The 19,285-nt window shown below is 42.6% G+C and overlaps 1 long non-coding RNA gene across 1 annotated transcript; it reads right to left on the reverse strand.

Moving 5' to 3' along the window:
• Nucleotides 1-7,521: 7,521 nt before the first annotated feature.
• Nucleotides 7,522-8,718, reverse strand: LOC124698267. The gene is made up of 3 exons (XR_007000916.1): nucleotides 8,689-8,718; nucleotides 8,271-8,357; nucleotides 7,522-7,624 (listed from the first exon to the last, which is right to left on the reverse strand). It is a non-coding gene; the product is annotated as an uncharacterized LOC124698267 (long non-coding RNA).
• Nucleotides 8,719-19,285: the final 10,567 nt, after the last annotated feature.

Below are 19,285 nucleotides of genomic sequence, written 5' to 3' on the forward strand. Positions count from 1 at the left end.
ACTTTTTGTAGGTATGGCTTCCACCCATTTAGTAACATAATCAACAGCAACAAGTATATGCGTGTTACCTTCGAAGAGGGAAATGGTCCCATGAAGTCAAATCCCCAACAATCAAATGGTTCAATAACAAGAGTATAATTCATAGGCATTTCATTGCGTCTGGAGATATTACCAACCCTTTGTCATTCATCACAAGATAAAATAAACTTTCTCGCATCCTTGAAGAGAGTTGGCCAATAAAAACCTGATTGTAGAACTTTTTGCGCGGTTCTATCTCCGGCATGATTGCCTCCATAAGCACTGCCATGACACTTACTCAATATCTCTTGTTGTTCATATTCGGGAACACATCTTCGCATAATACCATCCACTCCTTCTTTATATAAGTGTGGGTCATCCCAGAAATAATGCCTCAAATCATAAAAGAATTTCCTCCTTTGCTCGACTCGAAAAGGTTGGAGGCAAGTACTTGGAAACAATAAAGTTAGCATAATCAGCATACCAAGGACTGTCTCGCGAGCTCACCTTTATCACGGCCAATTGTTCATTTGGAAAACTATCATTAACAGGAACAGGATCATAAGCAATATTTTCCAATCTAGACAAATTATCAGCAACCGGATTATCAGCACCTTTCCTATCTACAATATGTAAATCAAATTCTTGCAAAAGAAGTACCCATCTAATAAGCCTCGGCTTAGCATCTTTCTTTGTCATTAGGTATCTAATTGCAGCATGATCAGTATGAATAGTAACTTTTGAATCAACAATATAAGATCTAAATTTATCACAAGCAAAGACTACAGCTAATAATTCCTTTTCAGTTGTAGCATAATTTCTTTGAGCAGCATCAAGAGTTTTACTAGCATAATGAATAACATTCAGTTTTTTATCTACTCGCTGTCCAAGAACAGCGCCTACAAGCAAAATCACTAGCATCACACATAATTTCAAATGGTAAATTCCAATCAGGAGGTTCAACTATAGGAGCAGTTGTTAAGGCTTTCTTAAGAGTTTCAAAAGCTTCCTTACAATCATCATCAAAAACAAATGGTACATCTTTCTGAAGAAGATTAGTAAGAGGATTTGAAATCTTGGAGAAATCTTTAATAAACCTCCTATAAAACCCAGCATGACCAAGAACACTACGAATACCTTTAACATCCCTTGGATAGGGCATCTTCTCAATTGCTTCAACTTTAGCTCTATCAACTTCAATACCTCTCTCAGAAATTTTATGTCCCAATACAATTCCTTCATTAACCATAAAGTGGCATTTCTCCCAATTAAGAACAAGGTTAGTTTCTTCACATCTCTGCAAAACTTTATCAAGGTTTCGCAAGCAACTATCAAAAGAATTCCCATAAACGGAAAAATCATCCATGAATACCTCTACAATACTTTCACAAAAACCATGAAAAATAGCAGACATGCATCTTTGAAAAGTAGCAGGAGCATTGCATAAACCAAAAGGCATACGTCTATAAGCATAAGTTCCATAGGGACAAGTAAAGGTGGTTTTCTCTTGATCTTTAGCTTTAACAGCAATTTGTGAAAATCCAGAATAACCATCAAGAAAACAAAAATGAGTATTTTTAGACAATCTTTCTAGCATTTGATCAATAAATGGTAAAGGGTAATGATCTTTCTTAGTAACTTTATTAACTTTTCGAAAATCAATGCACATTCTATACCCTACAACCACTCTTTGAGGAATGAGCTCATCATTATCATTAAGCACAACAGTCATACCTCCTTTCTTGGCAACGCAATGTACAGGACTAACCCATCTACTATCAGCAATAGGATATATAATACCAGCTTCAAGAAGTCGTAATACCTCATTCCTTACCACTTCCTTCATCTTCGGAATTAGACGACGCTGAGGTTCAACAACAGGCTTTGCATCATCTTCCATATTAATAGCATGTTGGCAAATAGATGGAGAAATCCCCTTCAAATCATCAAGAGTGTAGCCAATAGCTCCTCGGTGTTTCTTCAATATTTGCAATAATCTTTCTTCTTCAAACTCTGTAAGCTTAGAACTAATAATAACAGGATATATTTTCTTATCATCAATATGAGCATATTTAAGATTATCAGGTAAAGGCTTTAAATCAAAAACAGGATCTTCCTTAGGTGGCGGCGTTGTACCCAAATCTTCCACCGGTAAATCGTGCTTGAGAATAGGTTGGCGAAGAAAGATTTCCTCAAGTTCATCTCTTTCTTTCCTAAAAATTTCACTCTCGCTATCCTCCAAATGTTGCTGCAAAGGATTGTTAGGAACAAGAACAATAGATGCACACTTGCTCCATTTTAAAATCATTACTCGGGCAAATCAGCTTTATAAGGAGTTTTAGTAAATTTAGAGAAGTTAAACTCATAAGATTCACCAGCAAATTTAGTCAAAATTTTCTCTTTCTTGCAATCTATAATAGCTCCGCAAGTATTTAGAAAAGGTCTACCAAAAATGATAGGACAATAATCACTAGCAGCAGAACCAAGTACCAAAAAGTCAGCAGGATATTTAATCTTACCGCATAAAACTTCCACATCTCGGACAATACCAATTGGTGAAATAGTTTCTCTATTAGCCAGCTGAATAACCACATCAATATCTTCAAGTTCACAAGAATCAATTTCGTGCATAATCTCCGTGTAAAGCTCATACGGAATAGCACTAACACTTGCACCAATATCACATAATCCATAATAGCAATGATCACCAATTTTAACGAGATAGCATAGGAACACTAGCTTGTTTGGGTTTATTAGGATGTGAAACAATATTAGAAGCATCTTCACAGAAAATAATATGACCATCCTCAACATTTTCAGTCACAAGATCTTTAACTATTGCAACAGCAGGTTCAACTTTTATTTGTTCTTCAGGTTCTCTAGGTTTCTTTTCACTTTTATGAACCGCACTATTTATAACAGAGTACTCTTTCATTTTAGCAGGGAAAGGAGTTTTTTAAATATAAGCTTCAGGAATAACATGATCAGCAGTTTCAATTACAACACACTTATTAATAGATGAATCAATTTTATCTTTGAATGGTTCATGATACTTATCAAAATTCTTCTTAGGCAATTCATAATGAGAGGCAAAAGCTTTATAAAGATTTACGACAACTTGGGAATCAAGACCATATGTAGCACTCATATTACGAAATAAATCAGTATCCATAAAAGCTTCAATGCATTTATAATCATAAATTATACCTGATTCTCTATCCTTGTCGTTCTCCCAACCTTCAGTATTTTCTTGGATTCGATCAAGAAGGTACCTTTTAAACTCTTCTTTGTTGCGTGTAAATGATCCAGAACAAGAAGTATCCAGCAAGGTCTTGTCTTGAAAAGAAAGTCTTGCATAGAAATTATCAATAATAACATTACCAGGAAGCTCATGAATGGGGCATTTGAGCATTAAAGACTTCAATCTCCCCAAGCTTGGGCAATACTCTCTCCATCATGAGGCCAAAAATTATATATGCGATTCCGATCCTTATGAATTTCACTTGGAGGATAGAACTTAGAATAAAACCGGGGCACAATATCATTCCATTCAAGAGAATCCCCATTATCCAATAATTTATACCAATGCGCCGCCTTACCGGACAGCGATAAAGAGAATAATTTCTTCCTCACTTCATCCATAGCAATACCTGCACATTTGAATAACCTGCATAATTCATGCAAAAACAGTAAATGATCACCGGGGTGGACAGTTCCATCCCCTTCATAGCGGTTATCCATAACACGTTCAATAATTTTCATAGGTATTTTATATGGTATCACTTCCTCACCTTGCGCCTCATCTACTACCGTTGCAGTAGTAGTAGATTTCCCAAATAGAAATTGAAGAGAAGATCTCTCCATAATGACTTATAGCAGCAGGCAGAAATAAAATCAGCACAACAGAAAAGGTTTTCCTTACCAATTCCACTTACCAATAGCGCTTCACTCCCCGGCAACGGCGCCAGAAAATAGTCTTGATGACCCACAAGTATAGGGGATGTATCGTAGTATCTTCGATAAGTAAGAATGTCGATCCCAACGAGGAGCGAGAAGGTGTTGACAAGCGGTTTCGATGAAGGTTTCACTCGTAAATGCTCACGAGACAAGTATTCGGGGGTTTTAATGTAACGAGATGAAATAAGTACGAGTAAGTAAAATGCGAGAGAAATAATTGCAGCGAGTGGCCCAATCCTTTTTAGCACAAAGGACAAGCCGGTTTGTTTACTTATAATGACCAAACGTTCTCGAGGACACATGGGATTTTAGTCTAGTGCTTTCGCTACATACGGCTAAATAATCTTCATCGTTATGATAAGTGTTGTGTGGGTGAACCTATGCTAATGTACCGCCCTTCCTAGGACTAGATACATACTTGTGATTATACCCCTTGCAAGCATCCACAACTACAAGAAAGTAATTAAGAATAAATCTAACCACAACCTTAAACTCTGAGATCCTGCGATCCCTCCTGCATCGATATACCAACGGGGGTTTAGGTTTCTGTCACTCCGGCAACCCCGCAATTAGCAAACGAATACAAGATGCATTCCCCTAGGCCCATAAATGGTGAAGTGTCATGTAGTCGACGTTCACATAACACCACTAGAAGAATAACACCACAACTTAAATATCACACCATTGAATATTACTCAACCATAGTTCACTACTAACATTTAGACTTCACCCATGTCCTCAAGAACTAAATGAACTACTCACGAGACATCATATGGAACATGATCAGAGGTGATATGATGATGAATAACAATCCGAACATAAACTTGGTTCAATGGTTTCACTCAATAGCATCAACAACAAGTATAGATCGATACCGGGAGAGTTTCCCCTATCAAACAATCAAGATCAAACCCAAATTGCTACGGCGGTGACGGTGTCCAGCGGTGATGACGGCGGTGATGATGGTGGAGATGATGATGATGATGATGGTGATGATGTCCAGCTCGATGTCGGTGACGATGGCGTCGATTTCCCCTCCCGGAGGGAATTTCCCGGCGGATTCCCGCCCGCCGGAGAGCTCTTTTCTCTCTGGTGTTCTTCGCCCCGCGAGGCGGCTGTAACCCTTCGTGAGGATTCCTCTGTGGCTTAGGTCTTCGGGACGAAGGGTGTCGCGAAGAAAAGGAGGCGAAAGGGGTCGTGGGCCCCCCAGACCACATGGCGGCGCGGCCAGGGCCTGGGCCGCGCCGCCCTAGGGTGTGGGCCCACCCTGGATCCTCCTGGCTCCTCCTTCTGGCTTCCTTCGTCATCTTGAAAAATAGGATTTTTGGTATAATTTCCTTCCACAGTTGATCTTCCGAAATATTGCGTTCTGACGGTGCTTTTTCCAGCAGAATCCTGGCTCCGGTGTTCGATCCTCCAATAATGATGAAACATGCAAAATAGATGAAATAACATAAGTATTGTGTCCCAATATGAAATATATCAATGAATAACAGCAAATTATGATATAAAATAGTGATGCAAATTGGACGTATCAGAGGCACTGCCGCAATAGGTTGGGATATCCTTTTAAATCCCCATCCATTAGTGATGTTAATCTCTACCATCTATGATGGATTGTCCGGAGTACACCATGAGTAAAGCCGTATTATCGGGGGAAGTCTACTGGAGGTGTACGGTTGGACAAAAGGGTGGGTTTGCGGGGTCGCGGAGAAGGCGAGTGATTGGCTTGGATCTTACACCCGGCCCCACACCACGGAAGTGTGGACGAGCATGCATCTCGGATAGGTATCAAGGATAAGGTCTCTTATGGGAAAAGTAACGCACCTCTGCGAGAGGATACTGAATTGTGACTCGTCACTCCCTGTTCCGGGAAGGAACTGCGAACGCGGCAGGAAAGGAACTCCACGAAGTTCCGGTCAACTCCGTGAAGACCGACGGGCATAGTTTTCGAATAAAATAAACCTTTTGAAGAAATGTTTATGAAAACTTGCATTGGCCTATGACTTTCCGGTCTATGGCCGTAGCTAGTGCATGATACACATATTTCCTAATATGAACTTGCTGAGTACGCTCGTACTCATTCTATCTCGTTTGAACCCCCTTCTTAGAGCAAGGCACCGAAGGAGAAACTACCATGGAACTCGAAGACAAAGGAGTCAACTGCAACGAGATGAAGAATCCAATCAAAGAAGTCAATGGAGTCAACTTCTGCATCAGCTATAATGGAAACCTAGAATAGTAATAGAAGGGAACCTTTCCCTAATCATAGCACCTAAATAGCTAGATTTCTATAGCAAGCCAAGTAGCTCTTGAACTTGAGTTAGCAATAAGATAGATTACGAGTCGTTCTTCTGGAGCTTTATTTGAAGTTTTACCTCACTCGTAAAGTAGGAGGTTGTGTGGATCTTATGTAAACTCGTTCGTGTGTACTTCTATAGACATACCTTGGACTCGCATATGTTTCTGTTGTACCACTCTGAGAGATGTAATATGGGTGGAACGGTGTTTCACTTGTGTTATGTCAACGACTTGTGTACTACACCATGCAGTGGTACGCTGGGTCATCACAGCTATAAACGAAACTCTATACGCAGTATGCATATCTAGGAGACATTATAATAGAAACATTGTATGTATCCGACTGTTTGCATTCATATTTAATTAAAGCACCATTCCTCGTTTAGAAAGAAAAGTTAACCGCGCTTCCTAGTGTAAAAGCACAAGCTTCAACCCAACAGATGTCAAAACAGAATAACTAACCCCCATGAAAAACAAAGAACAAGAGAATTCACATGCAAAAACAATTACCCGACCTATTCTCCTTGAGGGTGCATATCTTCTAGATCATCCATGTCCTTTTCCTGAAGATAGAGCATCCATGTCCTTTTCCTGAAGAAAAATAAGGCAAGGATACACTTTAAGCCAGTATAAATAAAATAAGTACAGAAAAAAGCAACAAGCAAAAGTATATAAACAGGAGCGGGGGAATAAAAAGGAGTGTTTTCATCGAAGTAAAAGAAGTACAGGGAAAAAAGGAAAGCATGTTTTCCTCAGCGAATACAATGTATTTGTTAACTAAAACTGAGTAATGTAAATAGACATCAACAAATAACTCCCAATGATTTATTTTCTTACCTTTTAAAAACAAGAACACATGTGCATAAATTAGTCGGGAAGGGATTATTTTTAGGAAGAACCAAAATACAAAGAAATAGTAGTGGAGAAACCGATTGTATACCTCCATATTCAGCATGTACTGGAATAAAAGAATCAGCATCACCTTCAGAATTTTTCTTGCCCATGTATTGATTCCTGAACCTCAACATATTATCCTGTAAGTTTTAGATAATCACCGGCTAGATAAAAATATGAGACAGAAAGCAAAGATGTAAGTTGCAACAAAGCCCTAACAATATCCTAATCGCTAGAACCGCTGCCACCAAATTTCGGACAAAACAGGGACACACAAGACACTTTTTTACGACGAGATGTTATCTTACCAAGAAGCGTCTGGATGTTGTCCATTTTGCTAACAGAAACATAAGCTGCAGAATCCATCATAACCTGATCATGTATCCCGCACATTTAACCAAATGGCTTGGGACGTTTTCTGGTGTGCTTGCTTTCCGTGGCCTCAACCTATAACCTGCATTTTAAAAGGCTGGGCTTCGGGGAATGAAAACTAAAATTACAGGGAAAGTCCTACTCCATTGTACAATAGCAGAGAAATGCATATTTGAAAGTTGAATGTTTGTGCATGGACCACTTTATTATATGCATTGGGACAACAATAACAAAGCTAAAACACCTAATTAAGATGCCGAAACAAATAAGTACCAGGATGAAGGACAATCATGGAAAAGTTTTGTATTAAGTACACATCAATGTTTTCTTAATCTCCCTGTACTACTTCTATTCCAGTGTACTAATGTAATATTATAAATGAATTACAAAGATTAAATAAAGTCGGTATAAGATTATATTCATATCAAAAGGCGCATTATAAGGCCATCAGGAAATTAGAAAATTAAACATTAGCAAACATGAGCACAGATTTCAGCCCAAAACATCAGGGAATTAAAGTATGTGGGGAGCCTCCTTTAAGCAGAGTTGAATTATATAATTATATTTATTTTGTATCCTGACTTCAGGAGGAGGGGCCTAATACCGGAATGAAACATAGTATTCTATTCTCATTGATTGCAACCTCCGATCAACAATAAACTGAAAAGTTAGAACATCATCATAATTTGGCAAGGAAATTTTCTACTGAGATGGGCACTGGAACCCACCTGTTCATTCACCTTGTTGTCGTCGTCTGTAAAATCGACTACACGGTGATTGCTCATTATTACAGGGTATGGCTTGCACTACTGCAACTATGAAGAAAACAATGCATATGATATGAATCAGAGGTTTTGGGTGGAAGGGCTTCTTCACCAAATAAGAAGGTAAAAATATAGTAATAACAAGACACCAATCACCATATATGGACAGAGGTAAATGAAGCACACATGATGCAGTATAACTGTCTAAACACTGTCATCGACATGCACAACACAACAAAGGCACATAACTCTATCGAAGGAATGAATATGAAGACTGATATTCCGAATCGTTGGAGAAAATGCATTGCAAATAGATAATCCGAAAGGCTGAACATGTTACAAGAAAATTTTCATCATGTCCCAGTGGGAGGAAAAATTATACCCCATCATCTGCGCTCTAGGCAACACCCCAAGCCCCCCTCCTCCACCCAACAACGGCCCCATTATCTCCTTCACCCAGCGCCACCACGAGAGCCGACCCAGAGTCGCCTTGTTCTCTTATTCATGTGCCTTCTTCCTTTTTGATTCCTCTATAAATTAACCAAAACCAAACACAGCCTAAATCAATTTCAGGAGTTACATACTGACAAAAATATCAGCCTGCAAAATGTACATAAACTAACTCAAATTAGTTCGTCTCTTTTAGTGTTCTTTTCGTGAACATAAACTAACTCAAAATATTCCTAACCATGCATCATAAAACCCTTATTTTCTTGTTCTTTTCGTGACGTGCAAGTCTCTTATTATTAGAGCAGTAAGAGATGAAAAATGACTCACCTTGGGGCCTTCCTTCTCTTCCTCAGATCTGAACAGATTGTGTTAAGAAATAACATCAATTTATAGCAAGATAGATCCAATATACAGATGAAAATTTGTTTGTTAAAATATCATACAAATGCAATATTACTAACTTGCAAAATCTCGTGGTACATTAGAACTTTAGGTGCTTTAATAATTAACAACATATTATCAGTTTGCCTTCAAAAGCAATGTTCAACGCAGATAAATATTCAAGCAAAAACATACATACTAAGAAATAATTTAAGACCTACATAATATCAAGCCCAAATTGAGCAACAAAGTATGAATTGTTCAACCTAAATGGAAAACTGTATCAGAAGCTCAATTCATGTAGTCAAAATGTATACGCCAAGAAGAACAAATAGTCTGACTTCTGTAGAAAAAAAGTATATAACTGTATAGTGTATGATTTGTATGTGAGGAGATCATTGATAGAGATATGATAAAATACTTACGCTAAGAAGACAATCACCCTCATGCTGCATCATTTGCCGGTTGCTGCAGTTAAATTTGTCTGTAAGTCTGATTTGCACAAAATGTGTCACCCATCTACAGCCAGAAAATCACACCTTTAAGAGACAAAAATAAGATCAGGTAATGAAGATCTTATTCAAGCAACTAAAAAACACCAATGGTAATTAGGAAATGCATCTGCATTCATGGTGAATGAATAAAAGGGAGGAGGGTAATCATAGTGTTGCAGCATCGGTGAGTTAAGTGTGCTGACACAATTAGTGATGTGTAGAATGATGAAATCAAATTTGTTTACCTACATGCTGTCATGCCAGACCTCCTCCCGCTTCTCCCCATGCCAGCCCTCAAGTTTACCTATATGAAATCAAATTTGTTTACCTAGAATGATGAAATCAAAGTGTGCTGACACAATGATGTGAAGAATGATAAGGGAGGAGGGCCGACATCACCTCACAGGAGAACTTGCATTTGAGAACTTACGAGCAGCGGAAGGTATGCGGCATCACCCTACATGAAATCAAAACGGGCCTTGCAAAAGACTATTAGTACACAATCAGAGGTGAAAAGGAGACGGCTATGGTTTTCTCTCTCACAGCCATGGCTAGGCAATTCACCTTCATGGCTGTGCGAAATAGGAAATTAGAATAGGGGGAAGAAATAAGAAGGAAGAGCTCACCCGGAGAGGTAGGACGGACAACCAACAAAACGACAATGTGGCGAGCGGCTGCATGGACGGCGCTCAGCGCCAAGCGGAGGCTGTGCGACCCTGGGGGCTCCCCATTTAGTCTATAGACAACATTTGTTACAACAATTAGTTACTGAACCAGTGCTAAGGAGGCCATTACAAAGTAGAGTTATTACCAAGCTGTAGCATTTAGTCTATAGACAACAGTTGTTACAACAATTAGTTACTGAACCAGTGCTAAGGAGGCCATTACAAAATAGAGTTATTACCAAGCTGTAGCATTTAGTCTATAGAAAATATTTGTTACAACAATTAGTTACTGAACCAGTGCTTTTTTTCGAAATGGGGGAAAAATCGCCCCAGCTTCTGCATCCAAAGGATGCACACGGCTTTTTTTATTAGATTATTCACGAACCTTACAAGAAACAATACAAAAGACCAAACTCGAAGCAACCTTACTATACCTACAGTGGGATGAAGAGGGTGACAATACACCAACTCACATCAACCAAAACTAAATGCCTTCCCAAACCGCCCAATAGCAGGTGAGAAGCACATCCAGTCAAGCAGACTCACAGCGCACGCCAACGCCCACGCCACAGGAGTTGCTCCCGCCATCTTCCTCGACACCATCTTCAAGAGAGATCATCGCATTAACCTTGCAAGACCTGTCGTCGATGCCACCATGACGCCAGACGGCTCCACCCTCCTGCACGTATACATCATCCCGCATCTGTCGTCGATACCCTGCAGCACCATGCCACCGAGACTCAACGCCAACAAAGTAAAGTAAAAAATCACTACCTTATGAAGACAAAACTAAACCTACAACAGTGGGCATTAAAACATTGTTAATGTGAAACCATATTACAACCACAGTTTTCATTGAGCTCATGTCATACGAATGACTAAAGTTCTGGAAAATTGAGTGTCCAACACTCGAAACACTTATAATCTTAGAAACAAATTTGAGGATAAAAATATCTCCCTTCTATGATCCTGCCACCAAATCCGAAAGCATCTAAATGACACCGCCACTGCACTGCATCTAAATGGGCAGGTCCCCTGTACTTTGTTCTAATTTCCCCATGAAATAAAGAATTAAACCAACAAACAAAGAGATAATTCATGAATGTCTCCACTAACTAAATGGTCTATGAGCATCAAAACGTTTGTTATCAAACAATGTATTGGGATTGGGATTTTTTAGAAGCTCACCTTGGCGTATTGAAATCAGCCTGCTCGCCGCGACGAGCGCTGCTTCCCAACCTAGGGCCATGAACTTGAATGCCGTTCCTGTTGGCCAGCATCCCTCAAACCCGTGCCGGCGGTCGGTTTCGTCCACTCTTCCGTCACCAAATAGGCAAGCACGGTAGCACAACATTCAAGCAAGCTTAAACAACAACATCCCATGATTACAGGTACAACTCTTCTATACGCTTTAGCATTCTATTTAATTAATGCCAAAGATCACAAAACCATTCTCTGCAAATAAAGGACAGTGTAAAATAGGGCGCGGTTCAGACATTACAAATCGTCAAAATTAGCTAGATTAAGCAAACAGGCAAGCTGCTTGATCGATCTGTACGGTGAGGTAGGTAAAACAGGCAGCCTAGCTACCGGATCATTATGCTACCATGTATAGCTAACTTAAACAGGCACACCAACAGGTGGATCGATTGTTGGCAACCAGCTTGCTGTGTCGGGTGGTTACACGCACACGTCTATGAAACACTCCCCACGATGCGGATCTGGGCCATGCGCAGCAGTAGGTCGCTGCACACGTTGTGGAGTCGCTACTGACGCTGAAACGAAGAGATGGCGAACGAGATCGAGGCGTGGCTCACAGAGAGGTTGCTGGCGATCAGGCTGGCTCGGGGATGCCTCTGTATGCCAGGAGAGGGAGAAGAACTTGGTGGCCTCCTGGGGCTCTACGCAACGGCGGCGCCCGCACCCACACCCGCACCCGCGCTGCCTCCTTATGCGAGGTCCTCCTGATGTGAGGCACGAGGCGGTGGCGGCGGCTACCTCCCGGCCATGCTTCTCCAGTGCGCAGAAGAGGAAGGTTGAGGTCAAGGCACGGTCCACCCCGCCTCCTCTTCATCTCATGGGCCGTGCTCCCTCCTCTGAAGCATCCGGCCGCCCCTGCCACGACCGCTGCCGCGTCCAGCCGTCGCCGCCCCGCCGCTACCGCGTGCAGCCGCCTCCGTGACTCGAGCGCTGCTCCCGCTAGAGAGGGGGAGAAAACGGCGCCGATTGGGGAAGGAGGAGGGGTGGCGGCGATTGGGGAGGAGTGGAGGAGTTGGGGATTGGACGAGGAGCAGAGGAGGCATGCGATTGGGGAGTGCCGGCCGATCTAGGTTTTCACCCCTTCCCCTCGCGCGCTTGGGAAGTTCACGCGAACGAGAGCGCCTGGCTGTCTCACATTGTCGGTCCCACAAGCAGTTGGTCCCACGCGTCATGGACTCTCTCAGAATACCAACAAGTGAGAAAAGAATGACCACATCCGACGGTTGCAGTCAAAAGCGGGTATCAGATTTTACTGTGTGGTGGAAATGGACGCACCAGATGGATTTGCCCCCTTTGGATGGCCTGGTTGGCCGGGTACTCTTTGAACATTTATAGGAGAAATACTCCACGGAGAGAACTTTGATTGTTGCACAATGCAGGGGTTTATGGGCAAGAGTGTGAGATGAGCTCTCCTGCATGATTGGATAAACGGTGGCAAGTGGATCGTGTCTTGTACTGTACAGTGGTATATCTCGATAGAGACTCAACTGTCGCTCATTTCCCCCCTCCCTTTCTCTCTTAGCTACAGTTCCTGAGAGCTCTCTCGACAGCACCGGGCCGACCCGAGGTCGATCTCGCCGGTGACGCCGGTAGAGATGGCCGGAGGGGAGGTGCCGGAGTATATATAGTAGGTAGGTATAGCGGCGGTCTGCCAGTAGAGGGCTTTTTGCCCAGTAGGTTGAGCGGAGGACGAGATCTGGCCGCCTGGATCTCAGCTCCTATAGGGTCTTGCCTGCGTCTTCTTCCTCTCCGGTGGCTGGAGGGGAAAGGGAGGCAGAGGACTGACGCTCCTTCAAATAAAAGTGAGGCGGTGTATCACCTGCTGAAGAGTGGAAGCGGCGAGCGGCGACTTATCCTGGCCGGCCTTGGAGGCGAGGGGGAAAGCGTGTGCACGCCGGCGTCCATCGCTGTGGAAGGGCTCCTGGCCGGCCGTGGAGGCGAGGAAGAGCCCAGCCACGTCGTCACCTCCGCTTCAGCATGCTGGAGATCTTATCCGTGCTGCCTCTGGTGTCGAGGTAGCACACCAAAGCTGCTCCTCTCGGCCGGCCATGGCGGCGAGGGAGAGGACAACGATGGTGCTGCTGCTTCCATACACTGGTGGTGGCAGGACTGGGTGGTGGTGTATCTACTACTCGAGAGCTGCGGATCCTTCACCAAATCCGCCGTGGAGGCGGCGTTCATCCTGGGAAGCTTCTCAGCGGGGGACCTATGCCGGCGTCGCCGCCCCGCCCCTGCATCTTCTGGCCGACTGGCGGCCCTTCTCCAGGCGTTTCTACTTCCCATAGACCAAGAAGTCCGAGGGGAAGCTTAATCGCTCCTGCCACGACGCTGGACCAAGTGGTTCGTCCCCGGCGCCGGTGTCATCTCTGTGGCGGAGCAGCTCGACGACGCGATCCAGATGCGGTGCAGAGCTTCGAGGACCTGATTGCTTTTTCCAAATCTTTTCCAGGGTCTTCTTTGTAAAAGCTTGGGCCTTATCCAGAAATCCCCTGACCTGTAGGGGCTTTTCTGATATTTGTAACCACCGCTTTATTAATCATAGCAGCTACTAGGGTCTTCGGACCCTGCTTTGTTCAAAAAAAAAAAAGATAGAGACTCAACTTATGTGATGAAGATGAACGACAAAAAAGAAACTCGGAAACTCCTAGGGTAGCCTATGTAGCGTTTTTTGAAACTTCATTTTTTAAAAAACTTCATTTTTTTAGAAAATACACGAAAATCGACAATGTTGTATTCTATCAGTGTGCAAATTTCCAGAACAAAATATGCTATGTTTGGCCCTCGGCAAAAATGAAAAAATCTAAAAAAAAATGACCAAATTGAGTAGGAGTACTTCATTACTGTTTAGTGACGCCAAAATCTAGATTTTCATTTTATCGAGCCCAAAATAGAACATATTTCATTCCGATAATTTACGCATTGGTAGATTACAATGTTGTCTACATCCTTTTTTCTTTGAAATGTTCGAAATTGAATTTTCAGAGGTTTAAAAAACATCTTCCATGTAGCCCGGCCCGAGCTAATGAAACGTCCATTCTCATATATTTTTTCGCACGCTTTACACATAGATGAGCCGAAACATTAGCCATTCTAGGTACATGAAGAATAACAAAATCAGTAAAAGCACTAGCTAGCTCTCTAATTTCTAACAAGATAGGAGCCACAATCGAGAATGAGTTGCGACCATGATTCCAAAGATTCACTATCTTTTTTTTGAGAAACACAGTACAAACGCAGACGCTCACATACACACGCATACAGTCACCCCTATGAACGCACACACATACACCCTACCCCTATGAGCACCTCCGAAAGACTGAACCGGTGGATTGGATCTTGAAATTGACGAAGTTACGACAGTCGCCTCGCTATCGACGGAAACGTCGCCTCCCACTGAATGAATATTCCGTCTTTATGAGACACATATGTTAAACCTGTGATTTGAACTCTGGTGGGCTGGGGGTACAACCACCCTCCTGACCACCCAATCTCAGGTTGGTTCTCATAAATTCACTATCTTTAGGCAGTCCATCTCCATGATCACATGGGTGAGGCCTCGAAGCTTAGCAAAGAGAAAACCATCACGTAAGGAGAGTCACTCGACAATCATTGGATCTATAATCTCGAGTAAAGGCTTTCTCCAAGCTCTGATTAATCAACTTGAAGATCTTGCAACACCTCCCGCCCCACCCTTGCCCTCCGCCATCCATCGGTATTGATTTTTACATAACCCTCATCCGGTGGCCACCATCCATGTCCAGACAGGATTCCGTGCTGCCGAGGGAATACTAGGAGAGCCAAGGCTTCTCTGGTTGCCTTTACCGAGAACACGGGATCCATGATTCCATCATCATGTTTCCATCTGTTCCGTGCAAATCGACCACATAACCGTAATGATCTTTGCTCTCTCACGATCCGTGAACTGAGGTTCACAAAGGATATCCTTCGCCCAAGTCTGCGGATGTAGCCTCGGAAGGCGGACATCTAACAAGGTAGTCGCTTCATCCCAAAATCTTTTTGCATGAGAATAATGAATCAAAGCATGCATCAGGTCCTCATCCATTGCCAAGCAGATCGAGCATCTGCCTCATTGTTTTCCACCAGGTGAGCACCGAGCAGGTGATGACACCTTCCTCTATCATAGTTTGATTGTGGCACAATGCAGGGGTTTATGGGCCCCCGGGGGATCAGCTCTCCGTTCCTCCGCCTCCTCCATCCAACACGTGTCTCGCGGGCCCAACTTATCTTCTCCCTCACAACACCTTCTGAAAGGATACGGATGTCGCCTAGAGGGGGGGTGAATAGGCGATTTAAAACTTTTACGAGATGGGCTTAACAAATGCGGAATAAAACTAGCGTTTACTTTGTCAAGCCCAAAGCCTATAAACTATGGTTCACCTATGTGCACCAACAACTTATTCTAAGCAAAGGTTCACCTATGTGCACCAACAACTTAGGCAAAGCAATACAAGCAAGTATGTGATAGCAAGATATATATAAATTCAAGCACGATGGCTATCACAAGGTAAAGTGCATAAGTAAAGAGCTCGGGTATAGAGATAACCGAGGCACGCGGGAGACGATGATTTATCCCGGAGTTCACACTCTTGCGAGTGCTAATCTCCGGTGGAGAGGTGCGGTTGCTTAGTGCTCCCGAACGCCACAAGAGGCTCACCTTGAGGTGTGGTTGCTCGATGCACACCAACGCCACAAAGGCCTCACCCCAAGATGCGGTACTCACACCACACACCGAACGCCACGAAGGCGCCTCACCTAAATCTCCGGTGACCCTCGCCACAAAGGCCTAGGTCACGGTTCCACTAAGGGATTTCCTTCGAGGCGGAAACCGGGCCTTACACAAAGATTGGGGCACACATCCACAACTTAATTGGAGGCTCCCAACAAATCGCCACAAAGGCGTAGAATCCGTCTAGGGTTCCAAGAACCCAAGAGTAACAACCTTCTTGCTTTCACCTCCACGAATCACCGTGGAGAACTCAAACCGATGCACCAAATGCAATGGCAAGAACACCACAAAGATGCTCAAGTCCTTCTCTCTCAAATTCCAACAAAGCTACAAAAGCTATTGGGGGAATAAGAGAGGAAGAACAAAGAGGAGAACACAAAATTCTCCAAGATCTAGATCCCAAAGATTCACTCACAAAGAGAAGATTTGGTTTGGTCAAAGTGTGGATCTAGATCTCCTCTCTCTTTTCCCTCAAAATGGAGCAAGAATCATGGAGGGATAGAGAGATAGGGCAAGCTTCTCAAGAACAACAATGGAGGAGAGAGAGAGTGGAAGAAGCTACAGCCCAAGGAGGAAGAAGGGGGGTATTTATACCCCCCAAGAAAATCGAGCCGTTTGGGCAAAACCAGTGGCCGGATAATCCGGCCTAAGTAAGGGCCGGATTATCCGGGGCCGGATTATCCGGCCTCGAGGACAAAACCTGGACAAAATCCGGCCAAAAATCCGGCCCCTATACTGAGCAGCAATTCCCCGGGTCCTTAGCCGATTTCGGGGTCGGATATTTCCGAAATATCCGGCCCGGATAATCCGGCCCGGATATTTCCGAAATATCCGGCCTAAGCAAACTGCGAAACACCAAAACTAAAACGGGCATAACTTTTGCACCCGGACTCCGATTTCGATGATCTTGGGCTTGTTTTAAAGCTAGGAACAAGCTCTACAAGATCATGCAGGAAACCATCATAGTCCAACAAGGGAGGATAGAAACAAATGATGAAAGGTTTGACCTATCTAAAAAAGACATACCGGTAAAACCTCCAATCTTGAAAATGCAACAAGTTGCCCATGCAAAAACCATTCTCAATGAACTAGAGCTTGTCATGAGAATAAGCACAAGCTCTAAAACATCACATGGATAAGATCCAAATAAAACCAAGAAAGATGATGAACCAAACTCGAAAACGCAACAAGTGATCTATGCGAAATCCGTTTTCGATGAACTAGAGCTTGTCATGAGAATGAGCACAAGCTCTAAAACATCACATGGATAAGGTCCAAATAACAACCAAGAAAGATGATGCAAGGATGCAAAGGTTTGAGCTCTCTCCGAACGATACGATCGAGTTACTCACTCGAGAGCCCTCTTGATAGTACGGCAACTAAACTATAAACCGGTCTCCAACTACACTATGAGACCGGTGAGAAAGAAACCCTATCAAAAGCAAACCTTATACTTGCGCGTTCCACTTGAGCTTGATGACGACGATCTTGACCTCAACAAGATGGAGCGCCTTTCTTGCTTGTGCTTGCTTGACGAAGTCTTGTAGATTGCTCCCCCATAAACCACCATGGGAGAGCTTCTTCTTCGGCGCATCTTCACATAACCATGACCACCATGTGGATTGCTCCCCCATAATCCACCATGGGAGAGCTTCTTCTTCGGCGCATCTTCACATATCCATGATCACCATATGGATGGCTAGACTCAAGCAAAGGATCTCTTCGAGATGGCTCATCTTGAACTTGCACTTCATTTCTTCATTCTTCATCATGTTGATGTCTTGAAGTAACTTGAGGGCTCACTTCATCTTCATCTTCAAGACATACTTGACACTTGATATCCTTCATCAATTTCTTCTTATTGCAACCTTGAAGCCAACATATGGTTCAAGAATTGCCTATGGATAACTCCTACAAATATAACTCAATGCAAACATTAGTCCATAGGGATTGTCATTAATTACCAAAACCACACATGGGGGCTCCATGCACTTTCAATCTCCCCCATTTTGGTAATTGATGACAATCTCTTTGAGAGGGTTTATATAAGGAATTTAAGTAACAAATAAGTTGAATATGTAGAGCAAACTCCCCCATAATATATGCGTGTGTGAATGATCTTGACTTTCATTGCATATATTGGCATTCAAAGCCTAGTGGAGTTTCCTCTAACTATTCAACTATGCAAAGCAACAAGATGCAATGCAATAAAGGCACATGCTTAAGCACAAAACAAAGTCATAACCAAATTCCCTTAAACCCTCCAAACTTCTCCCCCATTGGCACCAATTGCCGAAATGGGTAAAAAATTTAGAAGGCCAATATAGTGAGAGTTCCTCCATAGCGTGTGCATTTCTCATAATTTGAGTGGAATCAAATGCACATATCCAATGACGAATATTCGGAAGGAATCACACTATAGATAGGATCAAAGATTGCAAAAAGATAACAAAGTCAAGAAGCTTCAACAAATGAAGCAAGCAACCAAATGAACCACAAAGAGGATACCAAAAGAAAGATAGATATTATGATAAGATCAAGAAGATTGCTCTAAATAATATGAGGAAGTTTCCCAAGGTTTGTGCACAAAACTAGACAATTTGCATTGGAGTATAAAGTGCACAAACATGGAATCATCACTCCCATAATATCATTCAAAAACAAAAGATACCAAGTGAATCAAACTCTAATGATCACCACAAGATAGTGCTCTAAATCAAATGAGGAAGCTCCCCAAGGTACATGCATAAAATAAAATGTTGCATTTGAATACAATATGCATAACATGGAATCCTCACTCCCTCATTTAAAACACAAACATTTGTAATAGATCATAGATATAAAAGTAAGCTAAACACTTGCAACAAACAAATAGTTGAGCAACAAGTAAGAGGCACCATAATAAAAGGCTCAACCAAGAGGATATGTGAAAGGCATGATAAAGCATATTATAAGACTATTACAAGGATGAGCAAAAAGCAT

The sequence above is a fragment of the Lolium rigidum genome, chromosome 3 (assembly GCF_022539505.1).
Source record: "Lolium rigidum isolate FL_2022 chromosome 3, APGP_CSIRO_Lrig_0.1, whole genome shotgun sequence".
Lineage (NCBI taxonomy): Eukaryota > Viridiplantae > Streptophyta > Magnoliopsida > Poales > Poaceae > Lolium > Lolium rigidum.